The 26099-nt window shown below is 40.0% G+C and overlaps 1 protein-coding gene and 1 pseudogene across 13 annotated transcripts in view; both read left to right on the forward strand.

The window, feature by feature from the left end:
• TRPM3 (transient receptor potential cation channel subfamily M member 3) overlaps nucleotides 1-26099 on the forward strand; it is a 495102-nt gene that overhangs the window by 126787 nt on the left and 342216 nt on the right. The gene's annotated exons all lie outside the window — the stretch shown is intronic.
• LOC112300209 (phosphorylated adapter RNA export protein pseudogene) lies at nucleotides 21868-23034 on the forward strand (annotated as a pseudogene).

A 26099-nucleotide genomic window follows, 5' to 3' on the forward strand; every position in this document is an offset into this window, starting at 1 on the left:
ACAACCCATGGACAGGTGGAGAGCAGAGATCAAATTCTAGATATGTATGGAAGGTAGACACAAGGAGGATCTCCTAACAGACTGTGTCTTAGGTGTGAAAGAGAAAAGTCAGGTCACAACTTCAAAGTATATGGCCCAAGAAATTGGAAAGATGGAGTGACCATCAACTGAGATGGGGAAGGCTGGGGGGTGGGGGGCAGGTTTATGGAGGGAATACTAGGAAATCATTTCAGTGTGAGGTGTGAGAGGAAGCTTCCTGCAGAAGGCAGCCCAAACTGAAATATGATAATCTTGAAACCTCAAAAGAGAAATAAAACCCACACTTTAGTGCAAGCTAGCTTCCTAAATTTCAACAATCAAGTAAAATGTAAAAGGGACCTGGGGCAATTCTTTAGACAACAAGCTATGATTTTACTCGTTATTATATGTTTCATAGAGACCCTTCAAATGTAGGATGACTGAGGTTAAAATTAGAGCACTAACAACCATCAGGAAGTAGTCTCCCCTTCCCCGCAGTTTCACTTTCTGAGATTTCAGTTACCTGCAGTCAACCATGGACTGAAAATATTAAATGAAAAACCCCAGAAGAAAACCATTCTTAAGTTTTAAATTGTGCACCATTCTGAGGAGTGTGATGAAATTTCACAGGGTCCTGCTCTGTCCCGCCCGGAACACGTGTGAATCAGCCCTTTGTCCCGCGTCTCCACGCTGTGAGCTCACCCCGTCTGTCAGACCTTTACTAGCTCTATTCTCCGATCGGCTGTGCCTATTGCAGTGCTTGTGTTCCGGTAACCCTTGTTTTTCTCAAGAATGTCTCATTCGTCTCACTTCATGTCACTAAGTAGACATTTTATCATCTTACATCACCACAAAAAGAGAGGTGGCTACTGAACATTATTTTGAGAGATCACGTTCACAAAACCTTATTACAGTATATTTTCATAGTTGTTCTACTTTGTTTTTAATTATTGTTAATATCTTACTGTGCCTAATTTATAAATTAAACTTTATTATAGGTATGTATGTACAGGAAAGAGTATGATATATATAGGGTTTGGTACTACCTTGGATAAAGGAGCACTACTATAATCATCTTTGTATCCATCAAGAGTAGATATTTGATAAATGAGTAAATGAAACTACCATCCCCCTCAACACACAAGTTCCCCAAGTCTGTTGGTATGAATGAGCAATGGGATGGGAAATGGAGAGGTATAGCAGGAGATAAGGAGAACCAATCGGAAGGCTTGGGCTTGAAGTGATGAATCCTTTGGCCCAAAGGGGACCTTGCGTATCGACCTATCACTGGTATCAAAAAGCAGCGCACAATCTAGCCTTAGGAGTTATTGTATTAGTAGTTGGAAATTCTATTCTGCTGTAAGAAAGATGATTTATCTCCAGATATTTACCAGGAAAACAATACTGAATCTTGATTTTCTTTCTTCCCTGGGAGAAATAAATCTCATTTTATCTTGGTTTTCTCTGGCATTTGTGGAAATGGCATGAGTGTGGCACTCTGGAGCAATCGTGTTCATTTCCCTGGGACGTGGGTGGCACCCAAACCTCAGTGTGTTGTATTGAAGACACTGGCAGGGCACCCAGGGTGCCTGTGGCACCTGACACATTTCCTCCCATAAAACAGAGCCGAATTCCACAAAATAAATGCATTTTCATTTCATGCCATTTATGTTTTATGAAGTTGTTTAAATTATGCTGGTGGCAAATTAGCACGAAGCTAAATGCCGTACCCTACGACGGGAGCTACAGTATTTCCTTGCGGAGGCAGTGTTTCAGGATTTATGTTGCAGACAGGACACTGGAAATAACATGAATGCAGATGTCTCAGAAGCACTGAAAGCATCTCTATAGATGCACTAAATAAATAAGACTGTTACTGGAGAAAGGGAAAGAACACAAGTTTTGAAAAGGGAAAAACCCATAAAGTGATTTTCTGAGCAATGTCAATTGACTAGAAAAGAGTAAAATATACTGTGCTGAAGATAGCGGCTTTTCTTACACTCCATGGGCTGAATTGCGTTTGCTTTGGTCACTAGACATACATATCTCAGCAGACAGTGGCCCCGAAAAGCACCCAAGACACTTGTCTATTCACATGTCACTTTAGCCAAAGCTGCACTGCAGCTGACAGTGGCTGACCCACCCCTTTTGCCCCAGCACACAGGTGGAGCATGTTTTAGATTTGTATTTACACATGTTTCTTAATTGTGTTTTGACCTTCATACTTAAAGCAATGCCATGCCTTCATCCTCTTCTTCAAAAAAACCTGGGTTTTAAAAAGAATTACATTACAGTGATTCACAAATGAGAAGATCACAACTCAGAGGGATTATCAGGCCCTTGTCCACTGTCCATCAGCGGGAGCAGCTAGGATCCTTCATTCACAGGCAAGGAATTTTATTTTTAATAACTGTTATTTACAAAATACTAGATCAGATATAGTGATCACATATCTCACTTAATCCTCACAATAAATCAGTGAGGTAGAGACTATTATTTTGCACATTTTTACAAGAGGAAATGAAAGCATAGATTGGTGGAGTGACTTGCCCAAGGCCACAGAGATACTAAGGTGAGGAGCCAGAACACTAAATTCAGGCAGTCGGGTTCTCAGATTCCACTTCCTTAACCACTGCAGACTGCCTTTTTAAAGACATAAGCCCTTTCAGAGAAATGAGCTTCTTTAGATGTTCTCATACTGTAGCTGAGTGTAGCATATATCCTAAATCTCCAGGAATCTCTCACTCAGTAGGTCTGGGCTGGGTCCCAGAAGTGTTCTGTTAGGTGCCTGTGGATGGGCCACACTTTGAGAACTCCTCTGCTGTCAAGAAAAGCAGTATCTAAGGTGGGGTAGGATGATTTTGAATCTGTTGCCCTTTACCACATACTGTGGACATTCTTCCTAGTTGCTTGGCATCCTGAGAACTTGCACTTGTGTGAATGTCGGTGCACCTAGTTAAGAAATCCCTACTACAGGACCTCCTGGGTGGGGGAAGTTAGCATCCCTGTTCTGTGTTTTCTTTCTCAATGGACAAACCCTTCACTTCCTGAGGTTTTGACTCATGAGATGATACTTAATTCACCTTGCTCCTTCTTGCCCACCATCTCATGCTGAGTTGTTCTACGTCGGGAGTGCAAGCATATTTGTGTTCTCCTTTCTCTAATTGTCCAGGGAATCTCACCATGGATAGTCTTCTTTCCACTGGGAGGAGACTAATTCCCACTATATAATTGCACTGAAAGTGGGTGGTGGATACGGAGAAATGAGATCCCCTGGATTCTGTCTCAAGCTGGAAATGAAGCTTGAGCTTGGGGGAGAGGGATGGATAGAAAGGGAAGTAAAATATATGTCCTAGGCACTGGACACTATTATTTGGATAAGTTGTCTTCAAGGAACCTGTTATCTATTCTTAAATATGACAATCTTGGGCTCAGAGAATTTAGGTAAGTTGACCAAAGTTGTTCGGCTAAAAGATGACAGACTTGGAATTCGAATCTGGCCTGATTCCAGAGAGTGTGTGTCTTCCATGATACCATGCTGACTGCTGAGAGGAAGGCTGGCCGAGACAGGGCAGGTGGCGAGCCAGAGTAAGCTCCTAGGTGATCCTAACACTACAGGATGCAGCATCTTTAGCCTCTGATATAGCTCTCTATTAGCAAGGGCTGTGCTAAGACAGGTCTCTCTGAGAGGTTTCCCTGGCCTACGGGCCTAGATGATATTTATCCACTGCAACTGATGAGAGAAACTTCGTTAGAAATTGTGACTATTCGATGTTACTCAAGGGTGCATATAAAAACCCAGTTTTTACTGACACGAATAAAACACAGTCTGACCTATGGCCCTGGGTAGAATTATGTATGTATTCCAAGAGGCACATAGAGGTGTGCATAACACCCTAGACGTTCAAAAGGCTTTTCCACTAGGTATTTCCAGGAATTGCTGTGGTGCAAATAATACAATCTTTTTCTTTTTAAAGAATCCTAAATATATCTGTTATTTTTTTTATTTTTAAAGGTACATTTTGAAATAGGATCACATGATACTGTAAAATGGCTCTACTGACCCACCCCTTTGCTGAAGTTATCTTTAGCTTCCCAGAGAAACTGATGGTCATTCATTCTTATGGAACTGCAATCAATTTTGAATTTCTTAAATGTACATTTCTTAACTTTTTCTGAAATTCGTCTTTCTGTTAAAAAAACAAATTGGAAAAAATGCCTTTCTTATTTATATATGGAAACTGTTATATCAATCAAAAAAATAATGTGTGTGAAAATGCTTTGGTGAGTTTATCGTGCTGTTCAAAGAGAAAGCTTTGCTTTCCAACCATAGTAACTGGTTACTTTCTAGGATTAGCCTATTGGCTTCTTTGGTTAGTAGGCAGTTAATAGCATTTGTAAGTATCATTCTTCACTATTTACATAGTGTTTGTGCATATAGCAACTCATTTACCCTCCTGGGAATATTGTCCCTTTAGGCAACAAACTGCTTTATAAAATTCTCTGTTCGTCCATAAGGAATTTTATCATGTCTTTGAAAGTGACTAATTTTATGCTGTGCAACTTATAGCACTTTATTTAAAAATTGCATTCAGTGAAATATCTGTTACAATTAGTAGCCTTTACCAATGACTCTAGTCTGAAGTTTTTATTTCTTTCTAATAGGAGATAGTTCTCAGCCAGTGGTTTGCTGTAAATGTTTTATAACCAAATGAGTGATGTTTAATAAGCAGGTCATGAGAGGAGATAAAGACCCTAATTTGCATCATGTGCCAATTCTGATGGAATACTCTCGCCATGGCTGAGATAATGCTAACAACATGATGTCACAATGTGAAATTGGGAAGAGATGATAACAATAAGTTCCCACGTGAAGTCTCTTTTATTTTTTATCTTAAAGATGCTGTAAATTCAAGTTTAGTGAGAATGGCCTAAATACCTAGATAAGCTCAGAAAAAATAAATGTCTCATGAAGTGGAGGATATTAGTTGCCCGACAGCTTCCAATTTCCTATGTAGATATAGTTAATAAGGTTTCATATCTCATATAAACACAAACCAGTAGGAGGACTCCATAAGAATGAATGTATTTGCTCAGACTGGTATGGTTTAGTGGATTGATCACTGGCCTGCAAACCAAAGAGTCACTGGTTCAATTCCCAGTCAGGGCACCTGCCTGGGTTGTGGGCCAGGTGGCCAGTAGGGGGTGCTGAAGAGGCAACCACACATTGATGTTTCTCTCCCTCTCTTCCTCCCTCCCCTCCCCTCTCTAAAAAATAATAAATAAAAACTTTTTTAAAAAAGAATGAGTATATTTGCATAAGCCACTTTTCCAGGAAATTAAATGCATTTACAAGTGAATGACACCATCTTGTATTTAGGCTAACTCAGCTAAAGTAAGCAGGGTAAGCAGAGACTTTGGTAATATTGGAAGAAAACTAAGAAAAATAGGTCTCTGCTAATATTAACCACCCACAACCCACCAGGGCTGTGATAAATTCACAGCCTTTGAGTTGAGAAATGATGTACCTAGTAAGATGTCAAGAGGATTCGGTTGTGATCCAGCAGACCCAAATTCTAGGGTCACTTTCTCTGTCACTTAAGTCTTATCTAGACTCCAGTTACTTCATCTTTATATTGGAAATAATAATAATTGTTGAAAGCATAAATGCCAAGGGGCTTTAAAAGCCAAAGTCTTCATGCAAATACCATATATGAATAATGGGGTGTTAAGAGTATGATTACACCTTATGCAGGGGGTTAGATTCCAAAGTCAGGACATGAAAAGCAGAAATCATGTATAACCTCAATTCATGCTGCTAATTCTTTAGATATAGCTTTCACAGAAAATAACAATATTGGTGGGTCACACTGGGCACTAATTAGAGGAACTTCTCATTCTAAACTGAATAATGCTTACTGGAAGAAACATTTCAAGTATTATAAGCCAGATCCATTTGGGGTTTCCTTGTCCCTTGAGATGTAGAAAAAACCATGCACTGACCTACGTCCAAAGTCCTCTTCAAGAAGCTGGAGAATTTCTAGAGCACGAATGTGCATGCTCATCCTAGCCCCTGGCAAATACTAGTGTACTGTCTGTGTCTGTAGACTTGCCTATTCTGAACATTTCGGTAAATGAAACACACTATATAGGTCTTTTATGTCTAGTTTCTTTCTCTTTACCATAACGTTTTCAAGATTTATCCATGTCATATCACGTATCACAACTTCATTCCTTTTTATGGCTGAATAATATTCCATTGTATGGTATACCACATCAGATGATAAGCATTTGGATCATTTCCATTTTTATAATGAATAATACTGGTCTGACCATCCATGCAAGTTTTTATATGACCATTTTCAATTCTCTTGGGCATATACCTGAGAAAGAAATTGCTGGGTTATATAGTAACTCTGTTAAACAGTTTGTGGAACTGCCTCCAAAACAGTTGCACTCTTTAAATCCCCACCAACAAATGTGTGAGGATTCCAGTTAATCCTCACGTTTGCCATCAATGGTTATTGTCTGCCGTTTTCATTATAACCATCCTAGTGTGTGTGAAGTGGTATCTTCTGTGGTTTTGATTTGTATTTCCCTAATGATGACTGATGTTGAATACCTTTTCATGTATTTATTGGCTATTTGTATATCTGCTTTGGAGAACTGTCTGTTCAAATACTTTTCATGTATTTAAACTGGTTATCTTTTATTGAACTATGTGTTCTTCATATATTATGGACACAGGTTCCTTATCAAATATACAATTTGCCAATAATTTTTCTCATTCTGTGGGTCTCTTTTCACTGTCTTGGTGGTGTTCTTTGGTGCATAAAAGTTTTTAATTTTGATAAGGTATGTTTATCTAGTTTTTCTTTTGTTATCTATGAGGTCTTTCCAGAAGGTATCCAGCCATCTAATTTGAAAAATAGATATTTATTGAAGAAGATACAAGAAACATTGTAACTAGGACAATGACACCTCAGTCCCCTTCAAAGTAGGCACCTTGGGACCTCACACAGTTCTCCCAATCACCATCAGCAGCCCTGCCGTGTTTTCCTGAATCTCATCGATGCTCTGAAATCTCTTCCCTTTCAAAGGTGATTTTATTTGGAAAAAGCCAGAAGTCTCAGGACACTAAATCTGGGCTGTAGTGGGGCTGAGTCACCTGGGTGATTTGATGCTTCACAAAAAAATCTCTGCCCAAGACGTGATGCATGAGTGGGCACACTGGCATGATAAAGCTGCCAATCACCAGTTGCCCATAGCTGTGGCCTTCTGAATCATCTGAATTGTTTCCTCAGAGGAATGTTCAAGCTTAAAGCAAAATTTGATAAATATTCTTTGCTCTACTCACTCAGTTATTTTGAATGCAATGGCCACATGGTACACATCCTCACTGAGGGGTGTCTACTGCCCCCACTCACTAGCACAGTGAAATCGTCATTGTTCACACATGTGCATTCCAGTCCACTCTCCTTGGCTGCTGGATTACGTTGATGCCATGCAAACTGTTCTCATTATATTAACAATGGCTGGACTTTTTCCAGACAGACCTTGTATGCTTTTGTTATAATATGTAAGAAATTGTTGCTTAACCAAAGTCACAAAGAATGACTTCTATGTTTTCTTCTAAAAGTTTTATAGTGTTAGCTCTTATGTTTAGGTCATTGATCCATTTTAAGTTGATTTTTATATGTGCTGTGGCAATTGATGCTTTTATGGTACCTCTACCTTTGGGCTCCTTCCACATAGTGTTTCTGTTCTCACACCGACACAGGAAAACCATATTCTTCCTTGATTTCTAGACACACAGAGAGATACACACTCATGCACTCAAATGCTTCTTTCATAAAACATCCATGAGACCTCACAAAAATTTTAGTAGTCAAACAACCTAAATCACACTTTAGACAACCTTAACCTTTAAACATCTTTTGGCCAAGGAATGTTTCCCTGGTAATTGCTCCCCCGCCCCCCCCACACACACACACACCATACACACATACAACTCATTTTCTCAATGTTTTTTTTTCCCCTCTACTCATTCTTTCCCTCTCTATTCTTCTCCCCAGGCCCACTCAAGAAATAAAACACAATTTTCTCCTATTTCCTCATGCAGCACAGCTTAATTTCCTCATTCCTTGCTTGAGATATTCATGGTTTCTCACTTTTTTCCCTAAAGGATGTATTTTTCCCCAAAAGATAATGCCCTCTCTAAAGGAATTCTGGTATCACTGTTCACACCATTATTTTAGGAAAGTTTTAATAGGATACTGAAGAGTGGTCCTAGGATTGAGTAAAGAGCTCAGATACCTGAACAGTAAAAAAGAAGAATCACCCAGTGAATTAAAGAAAGGCACAAAAAGGGGAGACAGAACACCTGTGTTGAGGATCATCAACAACTTCAATGTGTCACTAATATTTAAGGTAGCAGAAAGGGCTGGATAGGTCAGCACAATGTCATGGGGGTGGGAGTTGTGAAGAGATTAATTGGTGGAAGAGAGAAAGAAACCTAGTTTTAAATAAACAAAGCTATAGTATTTTGCTTATAAAGACCCATAATTTGGGGGAGATAGATATGTTTTCCAATTAAGTATTTTTCAGATTTTAGAAATGTAATACTGTATATATGTATTATAGAATACTCTAGTAGGGTCTGAGGCAGTACCCTATAATCAAACACAGAATTAGATGTATATAACACTAAGAGGCATGAAAACTCTAAATAACTTTATATCATTTTAGGTCTGTTTTTGTTGTCAGATGAGTTAGAAAAACGACTTTCTCTTTTCCTCTTCATTTTTTCGTTGTAATTCTGAATGCCACATTGTAGACATATATCTTTGAAATACCAGATCTGTGGGTGATAGGCCATTCTTCAAATATTTCCTTCTGCTGACAGCTTAGCAAATCTACAGGTGACGAGGATGAAGGTGAGGATGCTTCCCAAATGCCAGTATTTCTTGCTGATGCATCATTTGCTGGTGATTTGCCTTGCAGATCAGCTTTGCTGCTTAGAAGCATTCACTTTAGCCTTATTTCATCCCAGCTTTCACTTTTAGCTCTTCTAGTTTACTGCAGTGGATATAGTCAAAACATAAGATGATGGGCAAATGATGTTTCAAACAATAATGAGAGCTCAAAATCACTTCAGAGAGGAGAATGGCAGGGAAAAGGAGAATAGACCGAAACAGTATTAGGGAATTGCTACCCCCACCCCCCAAAAAGGCCCATCAGCTGTACCAACTCTGTTTGGAACAGCTTGAATGATAATAAATGAGCACAGGGATCTAGAAGGAGAAACTGGCAGCCTTTATAGACTCATCTGAGACAAAAGCAAATAATCTTAAATTGCCTTTTACCTAAAGGGATTCCAATGCAGCTTTGACGTAGAAGAAAATAAGCAAGACTTAGAGACAGGATGCTGGGTCTTATTCAGTCTCCTCCTCAATATGACCCTAACAAGCATCATTCATTTTCATTAGTGAAAATTACCATTTTGTAAGCGTAGTGTGATAGGAACATTTTACATATGTTAGCTCTAAGATTCTTAGGAGCCTTATGGTACAGGTCCTAACATCCACATACAATTGATGAGGAAACAGAGGTTTGGGGAGGTTGACTAGTTTACCTCAGGTGCGTAGTAAAAAATCGGCTCCATTGGGATTAGACATAGCCCCGTCTGATGCTCAATCTCATGTTGTTTCTGTTGCTCAAGGTGTATCTTTCATACCCTGGGTCTACCATTGTCCACGTAAATGCTAATTTTACTGTACAGCATAGAGATCCAAAGACCTGGTTTCAAATCTAAGCTTTAACATATGTTAGCTATGTGACCTTAGAATACTAGTAATAGTAGTAGTGGTGATATTTACCATTAACTATGTATCAAGCACTACTCCAAGAAATTGTAGATAGATAGATGATAGATAGATAGATAGATAGAAAATATATGAGGGCTCTCCAGAAAAAAATCCAGCCATTGTTAACATAGTAAGAATGGTTTATGCAACATCGATGTAACACGGCAGCCAAGGAGAGTGGACTGAAATGCGCATGCATGAACAATGATGAACTGATTGTACTACTCACTGGGGGCAGAGGTGCCACCAAGTGAGCATATGTACTGTGTGGCCATTGCATTCAAGACAACTGAGCAAGTAGAGCAACGAATCTGCATCAAATTTTGCATTAAGCTTGAACATTCCTCTGTGGAAACTATTCAGATGACTCAGAAGGCTTTGGGGGACGATGCAATGAGTGCAGCATGAATAACAGTATGACACAAATGCTTCAAAGATGGTCAAGAATCTGTTGAAAGTGGTCCACATTCTGGAAGGCCTGCAACAAGCAGAATACCTGAGAATGTTGAATATGTATGGGTTGCCATCAATAAAGATTGGTGACTGACAGCGAAACAGCTAGAAGCTGATCTGGGGACTCCGAAAACTACTGTGTTGGAGATTTTGACACAGGATCTTGACATGAAAGATGTCCTGGCAAAATTCATCCTGCAGCTTCTGACACCAGAGCAGAAGGAACATCATGCTGCAGTTGCTGATGATTTGATTCAAACCGCTACCAATGAGCCAAATTTCCTTAAAGAGGTCATAACTTTGAAGGGGATTTGAGGCATGATTGTCCAATGTACAATTTTTCTTTTTATAATATATTTTATTGATTATGCTATTACAGTTGTCCCATTTTCCCTCTTATTCCCCTCTGCCCTCCCTCCCACCCGCATTCCCTCCCTTTAGTTCATGTCCATGGGTCATACATATAAGTTCTTTGGTTTCTACATTTTCTATACTATTCTTAACCTCCCCCTGTCTATTTTCTACCTACTATTTATGCTTCTTATTCCCTGTACCTTTTCCCCCACTCTCCCTATTCCACTCCCCCATTGATAACCCTCCATGTGATCTCCATTTCTGTGATTCTGTTCTTGTTCTAGTTGTTTGCTTTGTTTTTGTTTTTGTTTAGGTTCAGTTGCTAATAACTATGAGTTTGTTGTCACTATACTGTTCATACTTTTGATCTTTAGATAAGTCCTTTTAACATTTCATATAATAAGGACTTGGCAGTGATGAACTCCTTTAACCTGGCCTTATCTGGGAAGCACTTTATCTGCCCTTCCATTCTAAATGATAGCTTTGCTGGATAGAATCATCTTGGATGTAGGTCCTTGTCTTTCATAACTTGGAATACTTCTTTCCAGCCCCTTCTTGCCTGCAAGGTTTCTTCTGAGAAATCAGCTGACAGTCTTATGGGAACTCCTTTGTAGGTAACTGTCTTCTTTTCTCTTGCTGCTTTTAAGATTCTCTCCTTATCTTTAATCTTGGGTAATGTAATTATGATGTGCCTTGGTGTATTCCTCCTTGGGTCCAACTTCTTTGGGACTCTCTGTGCTTCCTGGACTTCCTGGAAGTCTATTTCCTTCGCCATGTTGGGGAAGTTCTCCTTCATTATTTTTTCAAATAAGTGTTCAATTTCTTGCTCTTCCGCATCTCCTTTTGGTACCCCTATGGTTCAGGTGTTGGAACATTTAAAGATGTCCTAGAGTTTCATAACCCTCTCCTCATTTTTTTGAATTCTTCTTTCTTCATTCTGTTCTGGTTAAATGTTTCTTTCTTCCTTCTGGTCCACACCATTTATTTGAGTCCCAGTTTCCTTCCCATCACTGTTGGTTCCCTGTACATTTGCCTTTATTTCACTTAGCCTTCATTTTTTCATCTAATTTGAGACCAATTCTTTTTTTTTCATGTAAAATTGGGGTTTTTTATTATATTTTATTGATTATGTTATTACAGTTTTCCTGATTTTTTCCCTTTTGCCCCCCTCCACCCAGCAACCCTCACTCCCTCAGGAAATTCCCCTCACCCTTGTTTACATCCACAGGTTATCATGTAAGTTGTTTGGCTACTCCCTTTCCTATACTGTACTTTACATCCCCATGGCTGTTCTTTAACTACCTATTTGTACTTCTTAATCCCCTCAACTCTCATCCATTCTCCCACACACACACCCATCTCTTTATCTTTGACTTTGGCATTTTAATTATGACGTGCCTTGGAGTGGGCCTCTTTGTATCCATCTCTGTACTTCCTGGACATTCATGTCTATTTCCTTCACCAAATTAGGAAAGTTTTCTTTCAGTATTTTTTCAAATAGGTTTCCAACTTCTTGCTCTTTCTCTTCTACTGGCACCCATGAAGGGAATGTTGGATTGCTTCAAGTAGTCCCACAGGCTGCTTACACTATCTTCATTTTTTTTTAATCCTCTTCTCTTATTGTTGTTCTGATTGGTTGTTTTTTGCTTCCTTATGTTCCAAATCATTGATTTGATGCTCAGCTTCATCCACTCTACTGTTGTTTCCCTGTAAATTGTTCTTTATTTCAATGGTGTACCCCTCATTTCTGACTGGATTTTTTTTATGCTGTTGAGGTCCTCACTAAGTTCCTTGAACATCCTTACAACTAGTGTTTTGAACTCTGCATCTGACAGATGGCTTATCTCCATTTCTTTTAGCTAATTTTCTGGAGTTTTGATCTGTTCTTTCATTGGGCCATGTTTCTTTGTCTCTTCATTTTGGCAGCCTCCCTGTGTTTGTTTCTATGTATTAGGTAAAACTGCTTTGTCTCTGTGTCTTGGCAGTGTGGCCTAATGTAGTAGGTGTCCTGTAGGGTCCACTGTCACAGCCTCCCCAATCACCCAAGCTAGGCACTCGAGGTGTGCCCTTCGTGTGGGTTGAGTACACCCTCCTCTTGTAGTTGAGCCTTGGTTGCTCAGATCAATGATGGCAGATCAGTGGGAAGCATTTACCCAGTCAGCTGCAAAGATTGGCTGTGACCACTTACACCAACCTCCACCCTCCATGGAGGATCAGCTGTGCAGGGGCAGGGTGGTGATGCTCGATGTGGTCTGTAGCAGTCCACTGGGTGTATTGGCCCTGAGGCACATTCAACCAATTCTGTGACCATCCTGATTACCAGTGTTTTGAACTGTGCATCTGATAGGTTGGCTATCCCTTCGTCGCTTAGTTGTATTTTTTTCTGGAGCTTTGATCTATTCTTTCATTTGGGCCATTTTTTCTTTTGTCTCGGCACACCTGTTATGTAGTAAGGGACAGAGCCTTAGGTGTTCACCAGGGCAGGGCAACCCATATGGCTGCATAGTGACTCTGTATGTGGGGAAGGGGTACAAGAGGGAACAATGGCACTTGCTCCTCTCTCTGCCGGATTTCAGTCACTTCCCCTGCTACCCACAAGCAACGTGGGCCCTTCTGGTGCTGCTTCCCAGTGAGTGGGTTTGTGTACGTTCTAGGACCCTGTGGGCCTTTCCAACAAACTCTCCTGTGAGGCCAGGAGTTTCTCCCGCTGCCTCCTCAACCCCCACAGGTGTTTTCAGTCAGAGGTTTGAGGCTTTATTTCCCTTCACTAGAATGCTGTATTGTGTGGTTTGTCTCATTCCCCAGTTGTTCCTCCTAGTTTATCTGCACATGAATGTGGGACCGCCCTGTCTGCCAGCCACCACCTTGCCCGCTCTGCCAGTAGCTGCCTTGCTGAGAGTCTTCTCCGCCCGACTGCCCATCTCCGCCCCTCCTACTGGTCTGGATGGATGTTTCATCTTTAACTCCTTGGTTGACTTCCATACAGTTCAATTTTCTGTCAGTTCTGGTTGTCTTTTGTTTTTAAATTTGTTGTTGTCCTTCTTTTGTTGTAGGAGGAGGCACAGTGTGTCTACCTATGCCTCCATCTTGGCCGGAAGTCTAATTTTTCTTGTATCTTCTAATATCTCTATTTTTCATAGTACATAGCTGGATACCTTCTGGACAGACCATACATGACCCCAGCTTGGTTTCTGTGGAGTTCACATGACATAATGTGAATCCGTGTTTTTCACAGTGCATTGTAGAAACTTTGACATACCCCAAAAGAAGATTTATGCTAAAATATATTTGAAAAACACTGAATACATGCCCCTCTTAGAGATTCTCAATGCACATTTTCATCATAATGATGCTGAGGAGTATTTGAGGATAAAAAAGAAATGGTTGGATCTTGTTTAATTAGGGGGTTTTCCAGGTATTTTGACCATGGAACCACTTTATTTAGAGTTTATCTGTTAATATCTGAAGCTTCCCATAGAATTTATTTTGAGAAATGCTTATCCACATGAAATTCCTATGTGTACTTACATAAAGTGACATGATTACTCATTATTTTGTACAATCATATGTAAGTTCTCAAAGTAAACAGTTTCTTTGGATCAAAAATGGGTCTAACTTTAACCTCTTATTCTACACAAAAGCTTCTCCTACTAGTACAGTTGTAAAAATAAAGACGTATTTTGAGTTAATGTCTTACCATCCAAATTCAACCTATTCAAATCCGTGTCCAGGTTTTTCTCTTTCACAAAATCTTTCCTATTCTTAGTTCCCTCTTGCCCACAGGGATCCCTCTGTTCTCTGACCTGTCTTGTACTGACTGTCCCCAAGGAACTGGGGCTTTTGGAGTCGTCTCTAAGAAACAGGAATTATGCAGAATTAAAATGTCCTACATTTGACGAAGTTGAATAGGATTAGAGTAAATTTGTGAGAAAACCACAGTTTTAAAAGAAAAGGCAGCATTTTCTCATTGAAGTTTCAAAAGAAACTGCTTTATTTTTTCCTTTATTTTTCTTCTTTTTCTCTTTTTTTCCCTTTGTGATCCAATCCCAAGTTCACAATTACAAAAATCTTATTTACACAAAACAGATACTAAGTTTGAGTCTTCTAAACTTGGATATGGGCATACATTTAAATTTCTTATATATCTTTTTAAAAATACAACTAAAACAAATGACTCTCCTCCCTGTATAAATCTTGATAGTTTTTAGCTTTTAACACTTTACGGCTATATCAAAATCTGTTTCTGTACAACTTTTTAATTGAAACTTAGCACATTATTTATGACTAAGGACCCTTATTAAAGTAAAATTTAGTACAATGTTTACTCAATTTAAAATGTCATAAATATGCTTAGCGCTTCTCCTTCAGTGAGACAGCCTGTGGCCTTGTACCTAAAGCACCAATGGAAATGTAAAATATCCTGAAGGAAATATCCCATAAGCCACTTCTGTGAATTTTAAAAAAAAATAAGTAAAGGATTGCTTGAGGATGTGACACTATAGCCATGTTTGGAGAAGTTGGAGTTAGATAGGAGAGGGTGAGTTAAACTAGAGCAGTAAGATCAGCGACAACGAGGTTTAAGTACAGAGTGGTTGTGTCAGCTACTAGTTCAGAAACTTAAAACAACCACAAGCTTATGTGGTGCTTATTGTATTACAGACAGAAAATTAAAAGTAAGCAGAGATACATATAGGTTGATGCTAATTTTGGCTGCTTCATAGAATAGGAAAGGGTCAGAAAAAGTTTGATTTTAAAAATTCTCATGATTTTCTAAAATAGAACTAGACACCTAAGCAGAATCTTTGGAATGCAAAAAGGTGATTGATATGAAACACCATGGTTAATTACAATATCATTACTCAAATCCAAATTGTGATTTATAAAAAGTAGTCAAGGATAGGAATTATACCTGTGGTGGTGATTCAAATATATTTATAATATAACTCACATCAGTTCAGAATATAACTAGAAACTTGTCCATGAGATCTTCAACCAGAACCTTTACACCCCATGCACAGAGACTGGGACTTAGTAAGTGCTCAGTAAATGGTTGCTATCCAGACTAGTCATGTCGGGATGCAGAACAGAATGAGGAAACACAAGGAAAAACAGCAATGATACTGAAATTGTGGTATTGTTTAGTAATGTACCTCTGTCATTTTCCAAAATGCCTCACAGTTTTTAAACTCTTATTATCCTATTTCCTCTCTGTTAACTCATTTATTTAAGTATTCATTCACTCAAACCTCTTTGAGCCTATTCTCTGATCTAGGTACTAGATATATACTGTGCCATTCTAGGATGTATGGTCTAGTAGAAGACAGACAAAAAAAAAAAGAAAGAAAATATATACTTAATAATAGTTAGGGTAAATAATAAGAATAAATATAATGATGGCAGATACTCAAGAAGGATATACTACTTCAGAGTGGCAGCCCCAGGTGAACAGAAATTTCACCTTTCTTTGAGAAATCACTGTATTAAACTGGTATTCACTGATTTGTCAATAAAGCACTATGACATTTAAAACTGTATAATTTTGTTAACCAATGTCACCCCAATAAAATCAATAAAAACAGGAAAAAACTGAGGTTAGAAACCTTTCTAACACAAAGAAGACACTACCAGAAAAAACACATTTTGCAAAGAAAAAATGTAAAGGTAATAGAATCTTAAATGTCATAATAGTCGTTCATTAGTTAAAAAACAGCAACAAAAGACACTTGCTTTAAAATATTTTTTTCTAGACCAAAGCAAGGCCTATAATAGATGCAGAAGACCTTTCACTCACTCTTTTTAAAGGCAGCAGAGCTGTGAGAAGACTGTGGATTTTGGAACCCACTCTGAGGAACAAAGGGTGTGAATTCATACTCTGCCACACATTTTTCATGTGAACTTGGAAAACTTATTTAACCCTTCAGAGCCTCATTTTTGTAAGCATTTTAGTTGAAACACACACACACAAAAACCCTCAAAATATCAATGTGTAGCCTAATTAATTATCACCAGTAGAAATCTCTGTAGCCACCACCCAAAAAAAGACATGGACCATTGCCAGAATCCCCTGCTGGACCCCCTCCAGAGTAACCACTCTCTTGACTTCTAACATTGCAATTTGGTGTTGTACCCTTTATACACATGAAATCAAATCATATGTATTGTTTAGTGTCTCTTCTTCCACAGAGGCACATTTCTATATTGTGGGATGGGGGAAATGATGCCTGTCTGACACAGTGGTTGTAATAAGGATGCTGGAGTTGGACAACATGTAAGGTGCATGGCTCTCAACCAGTTGCCAGGAAAGGTGAGAGTGTTATATTCTACCTAGACTGGTGTTAATAAAGGTCACAAGCAGTGTGTTCCTATGCGGAAATGCTACTGGCAACAAATGGGATGAATTTGGGAACATTTCATAGACCTGATTTTGCCGTGAGGTCTATGATTTAAAAATGGCACGTAATCCTGGCATTACAATCTTTTCTTCTCTATGCTGTTTCCTCCTATGGATCAGCAAGCAGCTCCTCCTTCATTCACTTCCGAGCAGGCTCAATGGATTTGTGCCGCAGAAAACTGTAGAGGTGACCCAAGCAGGTTCGAAGATAATAATTACAACTAATCTTTCATGAGGCACTCTATTTATCACTTCACATGCATTATCTCACTTAATTGTCACTACAGCTGAATGAGGAAGGAATCCTATTATCCCCACTGTAGAGATGAAGTACTGAGGCCGGAAAGATGAAAGTTTACCCCACTATGGCCTTAGCACGTCATGCCAGGCCGTCAGTCTCCAGAAGACCAGAATGTAGATTTTTAACCACTGCGGTTCAGGGCCCTGATACAAGCAGATCCTGTCATTTTTTACTGCAATTCTTTAGTAAAGGTTACCACCTACAGATTTCAACTTATTTTTGGAGAGATTCTTGGCTTTAAACATAATGGAAAAGTTTATTAACACTCTTCCCTCTAAACTTACTAGGAAATGTCCTCAATGTCTGTCACTCAAGAAAGCTGGAAGGACACAGGCCACATAATGCCTCATTACAAGCCCTAAAATTTAAAGCCCAAATTTGATTTGGTTGTGTCACGCCTGCACTAGAAGGCATCATGTTACCTGGGGAAACGCCGTATAGGACTTCAGTGTCCTCTCTAGTTCAACTGCCATCTCCTTCTTTTTCATGTTGATAATATTTTTACCTATGTCGTTACTTCCCGTTATTGACCAGTGACCACAACCCCGTGGAGCCATCCTGTCACACCGCGTCAGAAGTCTAACGAGCCTCTGCGGAATCCCACCGCCGGGTTTAACCCTGTGAAGGTTTAAGGGGAGAGGGGCTATCTGGGTTAATACATATAGTAAACCCTCTTACAGCATTATTTCATATCTCTCAGGTTATGAAAACCAAAAGTACAAATACATATGTAGTGTTTTCTTTATGCACTACACCATGCTGGGGACTGTGGATAAAACAAGTAAATAATATAACATAAGCCCCATCCTCAGAGTGCTTAAAATTTGGTTGTGGAGGACAAAAATGTAACCACAGAAGTGAAATACTAGTTCAAAGTAGTAGAAATGTCATAATACTGCCTATGAGTAAGAGGACACCTAAGGCGGGCTTGGAATAATGACTAGAGCTGTCTGTCCAGGGGAAGCAGTAATCGCTTGGTCAGAAAAGAGATGGGATTGAAGGTACTCCTGCAGGATGAGCGGGGTCTGCGGAGTTGACTGGAAAACACCCTGGCTGGAAAAAGCATGGCTTTAGCCAGGAATTCAAAAAAGACGAGGAGAGATTGGTTAGAGGTGAATGTGTTTGTTTCCTATTTCTGCTATAACAAACTTAATGGCTTCAGAGAATACAAATTTATTATCTAACAGTTCTGTAAGTCAGAAGTCTGGACTGGGTTTTAGGGGCTAAAATCAAGGCATCAGCAGAGCTGCATTCCTTTTGGAGACTCTAGGGAAGCATCTTTCCTGGGCTCTTCCAGCCTCTACTGGCCATCTGCATTCCTTGGCCTATAGCCCCTTCCTTCATCTCCAGGGCATATTACTCCAATCTCCGCTTATATTGTCACATCTCCTTCTCTGACTCTGACCTCTCATAAGTCTTCCTCTCATAAGGGCCCTGTGATTACATTGGGTCCCACTGGAATAATCAAAAGTCATCTTCTCATCTCTAAGATAAATCACATCTGCAAAGTCCCTTTCATCAAGTAAGATAATATATTCACAGGTTGTAGGGAATTAGGACCTGGACATCTGGCATGCCGGTGGGGGGGTGGTGGTGGTGGTATTTATTCTGTCAACTTCAAGTCAGCACCATATCGAGAAGGTTTTTAAGTGCAGACTTTTAAGTTTATCCTAAACAACATGAAACCATGGCACACTTCAGTCTGAGGAGTGACATAAGCAAAGTACAAAGTAAAAGGCAGAGCAGTGGCCAGAAAAGCACAGAGACAAGGCGCCAATGCAGAGTGTTGAATCTATCACTGACAATGTTGGGGGGGGGCATGTTTGTCTTTCAGTGTGTGTATTATATGTGAGTGTGAGAGGCCACCCACATGCCCACCCACATGTGCACTTGTGAACACAGCCTCAGCTTGTGCTAAGTGGTTATCTGCTTACCCAGGGAAAGCAGCCACCTGAAGAGGCCCCTGAGTTTCTTGCCTCCCAATATTCCTGCTAGAGCAGGAGTAATCAGGAAGTATTTTGATTTCTGAGGAATCAGTATCATGTTTAAAATATGGGATATTCAGAGAGCTGGGGACTACCTCTCCAGACAATCCCCCAGGTGTCTCAAGGGCATTTCCATTCTTAAGGAGATTTTTAAAAAGTTGTCTCTGATGGGCAGTTACACAAGCTGTACCGGTCTCCCAGAGAGACTGCTTCCTTGGGTGGTAGGGAATATCATGTGGGAGCAGCTGGGAGAAGTGGTTTGATTAACAAGAAGCCAGAGTGGTATTCAGAATGAGCGGAGATGCTGTTCATTACCTCTCCTCTCCGTCATTTGCCCTTTCCATACTGTCCAGAAGTTGAAATATGTTGTCACGCACACTGAGTTTTGATTCAGACACTACTTTATTGGAGTTAGCTGTAGCCATGGCTTCACCTGGGTGTGAAATTAGAAAAAAAAAAAGAAGAAGAAGAAGAAGAAGAAGAAGACAAAAGACAAAAGCCCAAGAATCAAATGAATTAGCAGACTTGCAACAGACCAAGAGACTTTTAGGGGAATTCTTATTAACATACAGGCAAGGGCTGGAGTTGCCTCTCTGGCAAAGCAAATTCAGATAGTTCAGGAGTGAGCAAGCCCAAATGGTTCAGCAGCTCATTTGGGGGTCCTATCACCCATCGAGTTGCTCAGCCAGGGTAAAGTAATTAAGATGGATCAGATAGCTGCCTACTAAGACTTGATAACATGGAATTTTCAGAACAAAAAAATGTGTATTTTCTGAAATGGGAGAGAAAATTGTAATGCTGGTGTTCAGACTCGGAGGAATTACAACACAGTCTGAAGGGATGGACGTTATGCAATGAAAATGTTTCCCTGTCTCCAAGGCAGAATGGTGCAGCGGCTATTTTGGTAGAGTTTCACTATATGATGTTCAATAGCAAAGACAGATCCTCAGAAATAAGCCCAGAAGTCTCTGAGGGAAAACATAAATATTCAGCTGTGCTTTTAAAGACTTGCTATTTTCTTTCTTAATTGTGTTTACTTTTTAAATAACAACAAACAGAAGCTAAAAACTTGGCAGAGGGCTGCTTTTTAAGGAGAATGTAATCTTTGGCTGCCAAATGAACATGCCTCTCTTTTTTACTTGGTTCTTTTCACTTTTATTTCCCTTTAAAAAGTAACACTTCCCATTTTATTCATTCAAGAACATCTTGCCCTTCAGCCATCAAAAGTACTCAGACTTCAGAATGTGGGGGGCTCCAAAGAGGACAAGTCAAGGACTGTACTTATTATTATTATCATTATTATTATATTATTGCATTCAATTATAATAAGCATCTTTTAAGACTCAGGGCATGGGGTATTAGAATTCACTACATTGAGAGAAACATATGCCTAAACAAACAATGACTACACAATGTAATAAGGCATTTGTACTTAAAAGTTTCTACGAGAGTATTACAATCATCGAGGGAGATAACCCCTCATGAACTTGTACTTGTGTTTGCCACCTTTAAGAAGTCCTTCACACATACAGAAAACCAAACAGACTACAAAGCAGTTGCAGCCTACACTTTCTGAGCCTATTTCCCATGCTTGGGCCCTGGAATCACTGGAGTCCCTGGAGTCAGGGAGTAGTCACAGCAGCAATGAGGGAGAGATTCTAAGAGGAAGGTGACCTCAAGTCAGTGATCGCCTGCCACCTGATGCTTCTCCGGTTCTGCATCTGGAAGTCTCAAGGTTCCGTATCTAGTTAGGTGTCTCATGGATGCTACTCCTAATTTTCAGGTTGTTAAACCCTCTCCCCTGTATACCCAGAGCATATCTCTGGGGAGGTGAGTTCTAAAGGTGAAGCACAATCTTTTTTACATATTCCTTCACAGCAGTGGACGCTTGGCAAGAGTGCCAAAGAATAGGAGGGGGACTTTTCGCTAGAGTCTGTTTCCTAAATATAAAAAGTTTTGCCTCTTGTTATTGATTATATTTGTCTAATCACTACAGATGAGATGAAGTTTGGGGAAACTGGAGGAAAGGCAATCAGGCCAGCTGCTGGGTTTAAAGACTTTGGGCAGAGTACTTGAATTATTGCAAGATTTAGAGAAACTGAGAGGAATGAGTATTCTTGGATCAACTGAGTCAGGCACTCTGCTAAGTAATGAAATATCTCTTCCATTTGGTATACTCTTCAAAATCAAATATGAGGTTCATATCTGTGAAAACTAAGGATTTACAAAACATTAGCCCAAAACATTATTGTTCCACAACCAGTGAGTGGCAAAGCTAGAATTTGAATTTAGTCCTATTGACACCACACCACTTTCCACCTTGACAATAATAACGTGGGGTAGTAGGTAACACACAGTAGATGTTTCATAAGTGCCTATTAGCAGGTCACGGGGTCTGCCCTTGTCTTTGTCATTGCATTTATACACAAGTCTGGTTTAAGGGCATGTGCATTAAAAATAAAACTTCAGTCCCAACTTGATGTGCTGCACCATGGGACCATGGTGAAGGGGGCAGGCAACAGGGAAGATGAGCAGCTTTCCTACTTGGATTCAGACACGAGATGACACCCAATGACAGGCCACTGCAGGTATCGAAAGCACTAGATAGGGACAGTGCAGTGAGGTCCTTCCAGGGGACAGCAGTAGCCTGTGCACCAGTATCACATCACCTGACTGTAAAAGGTGGGAATTTAAGGGAAGAGAGAGTTTTTCTGATTGAGATGCTGATATCTCTCTTTGGAAACACAAGTAACAAAAAGGTTTTAACCCCACCTCCCAAACCAGAGCCTTCTCAGTTTGGCCAGAGCAGCCACAAACTGACTTTGCTGGAGGGAACATGGTTAACAACCCAGGTGGTGTTGGGCTGCAGGAGCAGAATCAAGGTGCGGTGGCCACCAACTTGGTATTTGGGAAATGTAAGGGACTGTTGACAAAATCAGGAAACCCAAGACCTACAATCATTTACTTGCTAAGAAACTTAAGAGGGAGTTTCAAGAATATACAAAAGAAGTAGGCAAAGAACTAGGTGAATATATGTGTGGTGGCAAGAAAGCAGACTCAAAGGAAGAGGAAAATGAGCAACGTCATCCCAAACAGAAATGCCCTGTCAGAGACAGACTAGGGGACAGACCGGAAATGAACTGTTGAGGCTGGGATGAGATCACAGAGGACAATGCTCAGGGGGAAGTGGCCAATGAGATGTCTTTCAGATTTCAGGAACCAAAGAAAAGATCTGATAGCCCAAGCAGTGATACAACTAGAAACAAAAAGCCAACTGAACTTCCGATGGAAACTGTAGGGCTGAACAAAATGGTGGCCTTTTTATAATGAATGGTAGTCAAAAAAGAAGACCAAGTGAAGTTTTCCTGAATCCCCTGAAAAACATCAGCGAGGAACAAATTAAGGACATTTTTTACATTGAAAAGCAAATGTATGAAAATAACAAAGCTACTAGAAGAGAACACAGTGTTGGGGAAACAGATGAAACAAGCTATTATATTAAAAGTCTAAATTTTCAGGATGATGGCAAATCATGAAACTATTCCCAGCGGCACAAATGAGGCCTTGGCCTCTCTTGGTGAATCACAGGAAGGACATGGAGAAACTGAGTCAGAGGCGGAGGAAGCCATCAGGGTTGAGCATTCTCATGATTTGGACATTTTTTAGTACACTTTGAGGAATAAACCTTTCTCCAATAACATTGTAGTAAACCACTGCTACTGAAAAGAATTAAATAAAACTTCAAAATTTGGAAGAATTGTTACTGTGAGAAGTAAATCATTAAAACTCTCACTTACTTACATATGATATGCATATCGTCAGTACATAACACATGCACCCACATCTAGTGAACACTAAGTTTCTACAGATTTTCAACATCTCTCTTTGCTTTAAGCACTTACTACAGCTAATCTCTTTGCCTTGCTGACCTATTGCAGTTTATATATTTTTCTTATTTTTTTCTATTTAAAATTTAGCACCCTTAGGTGGATATGTTGAAGTAACAAAAACCAAAGCTTTCTAGGGTTAAAAATGTACATTTCTCTTAGTATAGTCTTGGTTGTATTTATTTACATGATTTTAAAACAAAGATTAATCCTTAGTACAATCCAAATTCTCCATTTACTCATGTACGAAGTGTAGCCTGTGGTCTGTCACTCTCAGCATCGCCCAGTTCTTTATCTTTATTCTGAAAAAGCCTATCTTTGAGTGAGCAAACGTGTTCGTCCCTCTGATTCTCAGTTGGGTGCCCTTCAAGTGACACTGCCGAATCGCTCAGTGGAATCTTAGGAGTTCAGCTGGCAGGGACACTCACTCCGTAGATAGACATCAGGCCACTGACTCACTGGTATTGTTAACAGAAGTGTTGTCAGAGATAATGATATGCTGTCACTCCCATTATTATTATACTTTTCCAGTATGCCAAACATATTAGATGCCAAATGACGATCATAGAGCTGTGCCCACAGTGATCTTGCAGTTACCCATTGAGCTTGTTATATGAATCTGAAGAACGGGATTCAAAGCTTTGACACAGGCTTGGATTCTATTCACAGAAAAGAAGCATGCTGGCTGTGAGTTAGCGGGGCTCTTCCCATAGAAAATCCTCCAGATCAGGAACTGCATGCAGAGTTGCTGTCTTACTTGGTAGCATGCTATCAGATACCCTGGAGTAGCAATAGTCAAAAATCTTGGATTCTAGTCCTAGCACATCCCCTGATTTTCTAAGTGACCTCAAGTACATCACTTTACTTCTCTGGGTCTCAAGTGTCCCAGCTATAAAATAGGAACATCTAATGCCATGCCATTCAAGTTATAAAATTTCTGTGAAGACCAAGTGGGATGGTATGTATAAGCATGAATTAAAAAGTATTGAAAACTAGAGATGTTCACTGCTACTGATGTCGGTATACAGCCATGTGGGAGAGTGGAAGGCATCTAGAGACAGGAGCATAAAGTGTAAATAAAAATTAAAATAATTGGATGAGACAAGGGAACTACATCAGGCTGAAAAACTGTCCTCAGTCTTCCTGTAATCTCCTCTGTAATACAGAAACTGCCTCCAAAACGACAACACACCTAGCCTTGGCTGGGTGACTCAGTTGGTCCGTTGATTTGAGCATCATCTGGTACACCAAAAGGTCACCCCAGTTCAACTCCTGATCAGGGCACATACCTACTTTGAGGTGCGATCCTGGTCAGGGCATGCTTGGGACAAAACTGATCAATGTCTCTCTCTCTCTCTCTCTCTCTCTCTCTCCCTCTCCTCTCTCTCTCTCTCTCTCTCTCTCTCTCTCTCTCTCTCTCTCTCTCTCAAGTCAATATATCTTCAGTGAGGATTAAAAAGTTTGTTAGCTAAAGGCAGAGGGGCAGAGTCTAGGTAAAGGAGGAATGTCATCCCCCCTTGTTTTCAGTCACTCTAAGAACTTCGAGCAGAAAAGAATGTAATACCTGGAATCAGAGGCTCATATAACGGCTGGAAGGGCTGCAGAAGTAAAGGTCAGGGGGAAAAATTACTGCTGGATTTGAGGAAATCTGGAAGTACAGGAAACACAGACAAGCTATTGATGATCTTAAATATTTGTCTTCATCTTCCAAGTGATTCACGGGCACTTACCTAGAAAGCCCGTGGCAAAACCTTCCCTCGGCACCTGTCAGTATTCACCTGGCTGCTTCTCTTCTATGCTCATATTTCCTGCAAGCAATTCCCATTGGTGTAATTCCCATTGGAACTTAGTTGGCAAGAGAACCTAGGAAGAGTAGGTCCCAGGCTTCACCCCAAGGATGAAGAATGATACATAGTTGGCAAGAAACAAGCTCACACACTACTGCTCTTCAGAACCTTTTCTTTAATAACACTTGGATGAAAAGACTGATGTTACAAACCAAGGATTCCAAATGTTAAATCGGAAGTATTCAAGAGTGGGAAACAAGACTTTATTCCTGTACTCTTGTATGTTACACCATTTCCACAACTCAAAGATTCCAGTGATTAGGAGTTCCAACATTGCTTTAATAAGACCTTTAAAACAACAACATAAAAGGTATATGTCAAATGTAAGATTTGCCCCCGAATCACTGTTGGTAACAATGTAAAGATTAGGCTTAAGGAAATACGATGTTACTCATATTTCTAGTTTTAGCGGAAGTTGGAATCCTCATTCCTTCTCATGTGCCTCTGCACCAGTGATTTTGAACTGGTGAGCCGCAAGAGGTTTTAAAACCTGCAGTGCCTGACTATTTAGTCAGGGTCACTGACCTCTTTTCAGTTAGATTGTCAAATTTAAACAAATGACAATAGCCAACACAACAATAGCTGTCTGGTGTGAATGAATCAGTTATATCTATTTTTTGTGAGACCAGCCAAAAAAAATTTTTTTAGTGTGCTGCAGAATTTTAGTAACTAGTTCATATGTGCCATGAGATGAAAAAGGTTGAAAATCACTTCTCTACACACTTGTATCTGATCCATTAAAAAAAGTGGGTCAAGATCAAGGCATTTCACTCCACCACCAAAGAGGCCAGCTGGACACACTCAAGGATATTATACTGGTCACTGAGCTATAGGAGTGATGGAGAGAGTGTTTCACTGTCCACAGCAGAGAAGGATGGGGAAGAGGGACTGTCACAGACTCTCTCCTTACGTGGGCTTCCTTATAATATACTAGGGAGGAGTAGTGAACTCTCTGTTTTCTTTTGTTTCCTTCTGCCCCCTTCTGAACTTTGTCCCC

The sequence above is a fragment of the Desmodus rotundus genome, chromosome 1 (assembly GCF_022682495.2).
Source record: "Desmodus rotundus isolate HL8 chromosome 1, HLdesRot8A.1, whole genome shotgun sequence".
NCBI lineage: Eukaryota > Metazoa > Chordata > Mammalia > Chiroptera > Phyllostomidae > Desmodus > Desmodus rotundus.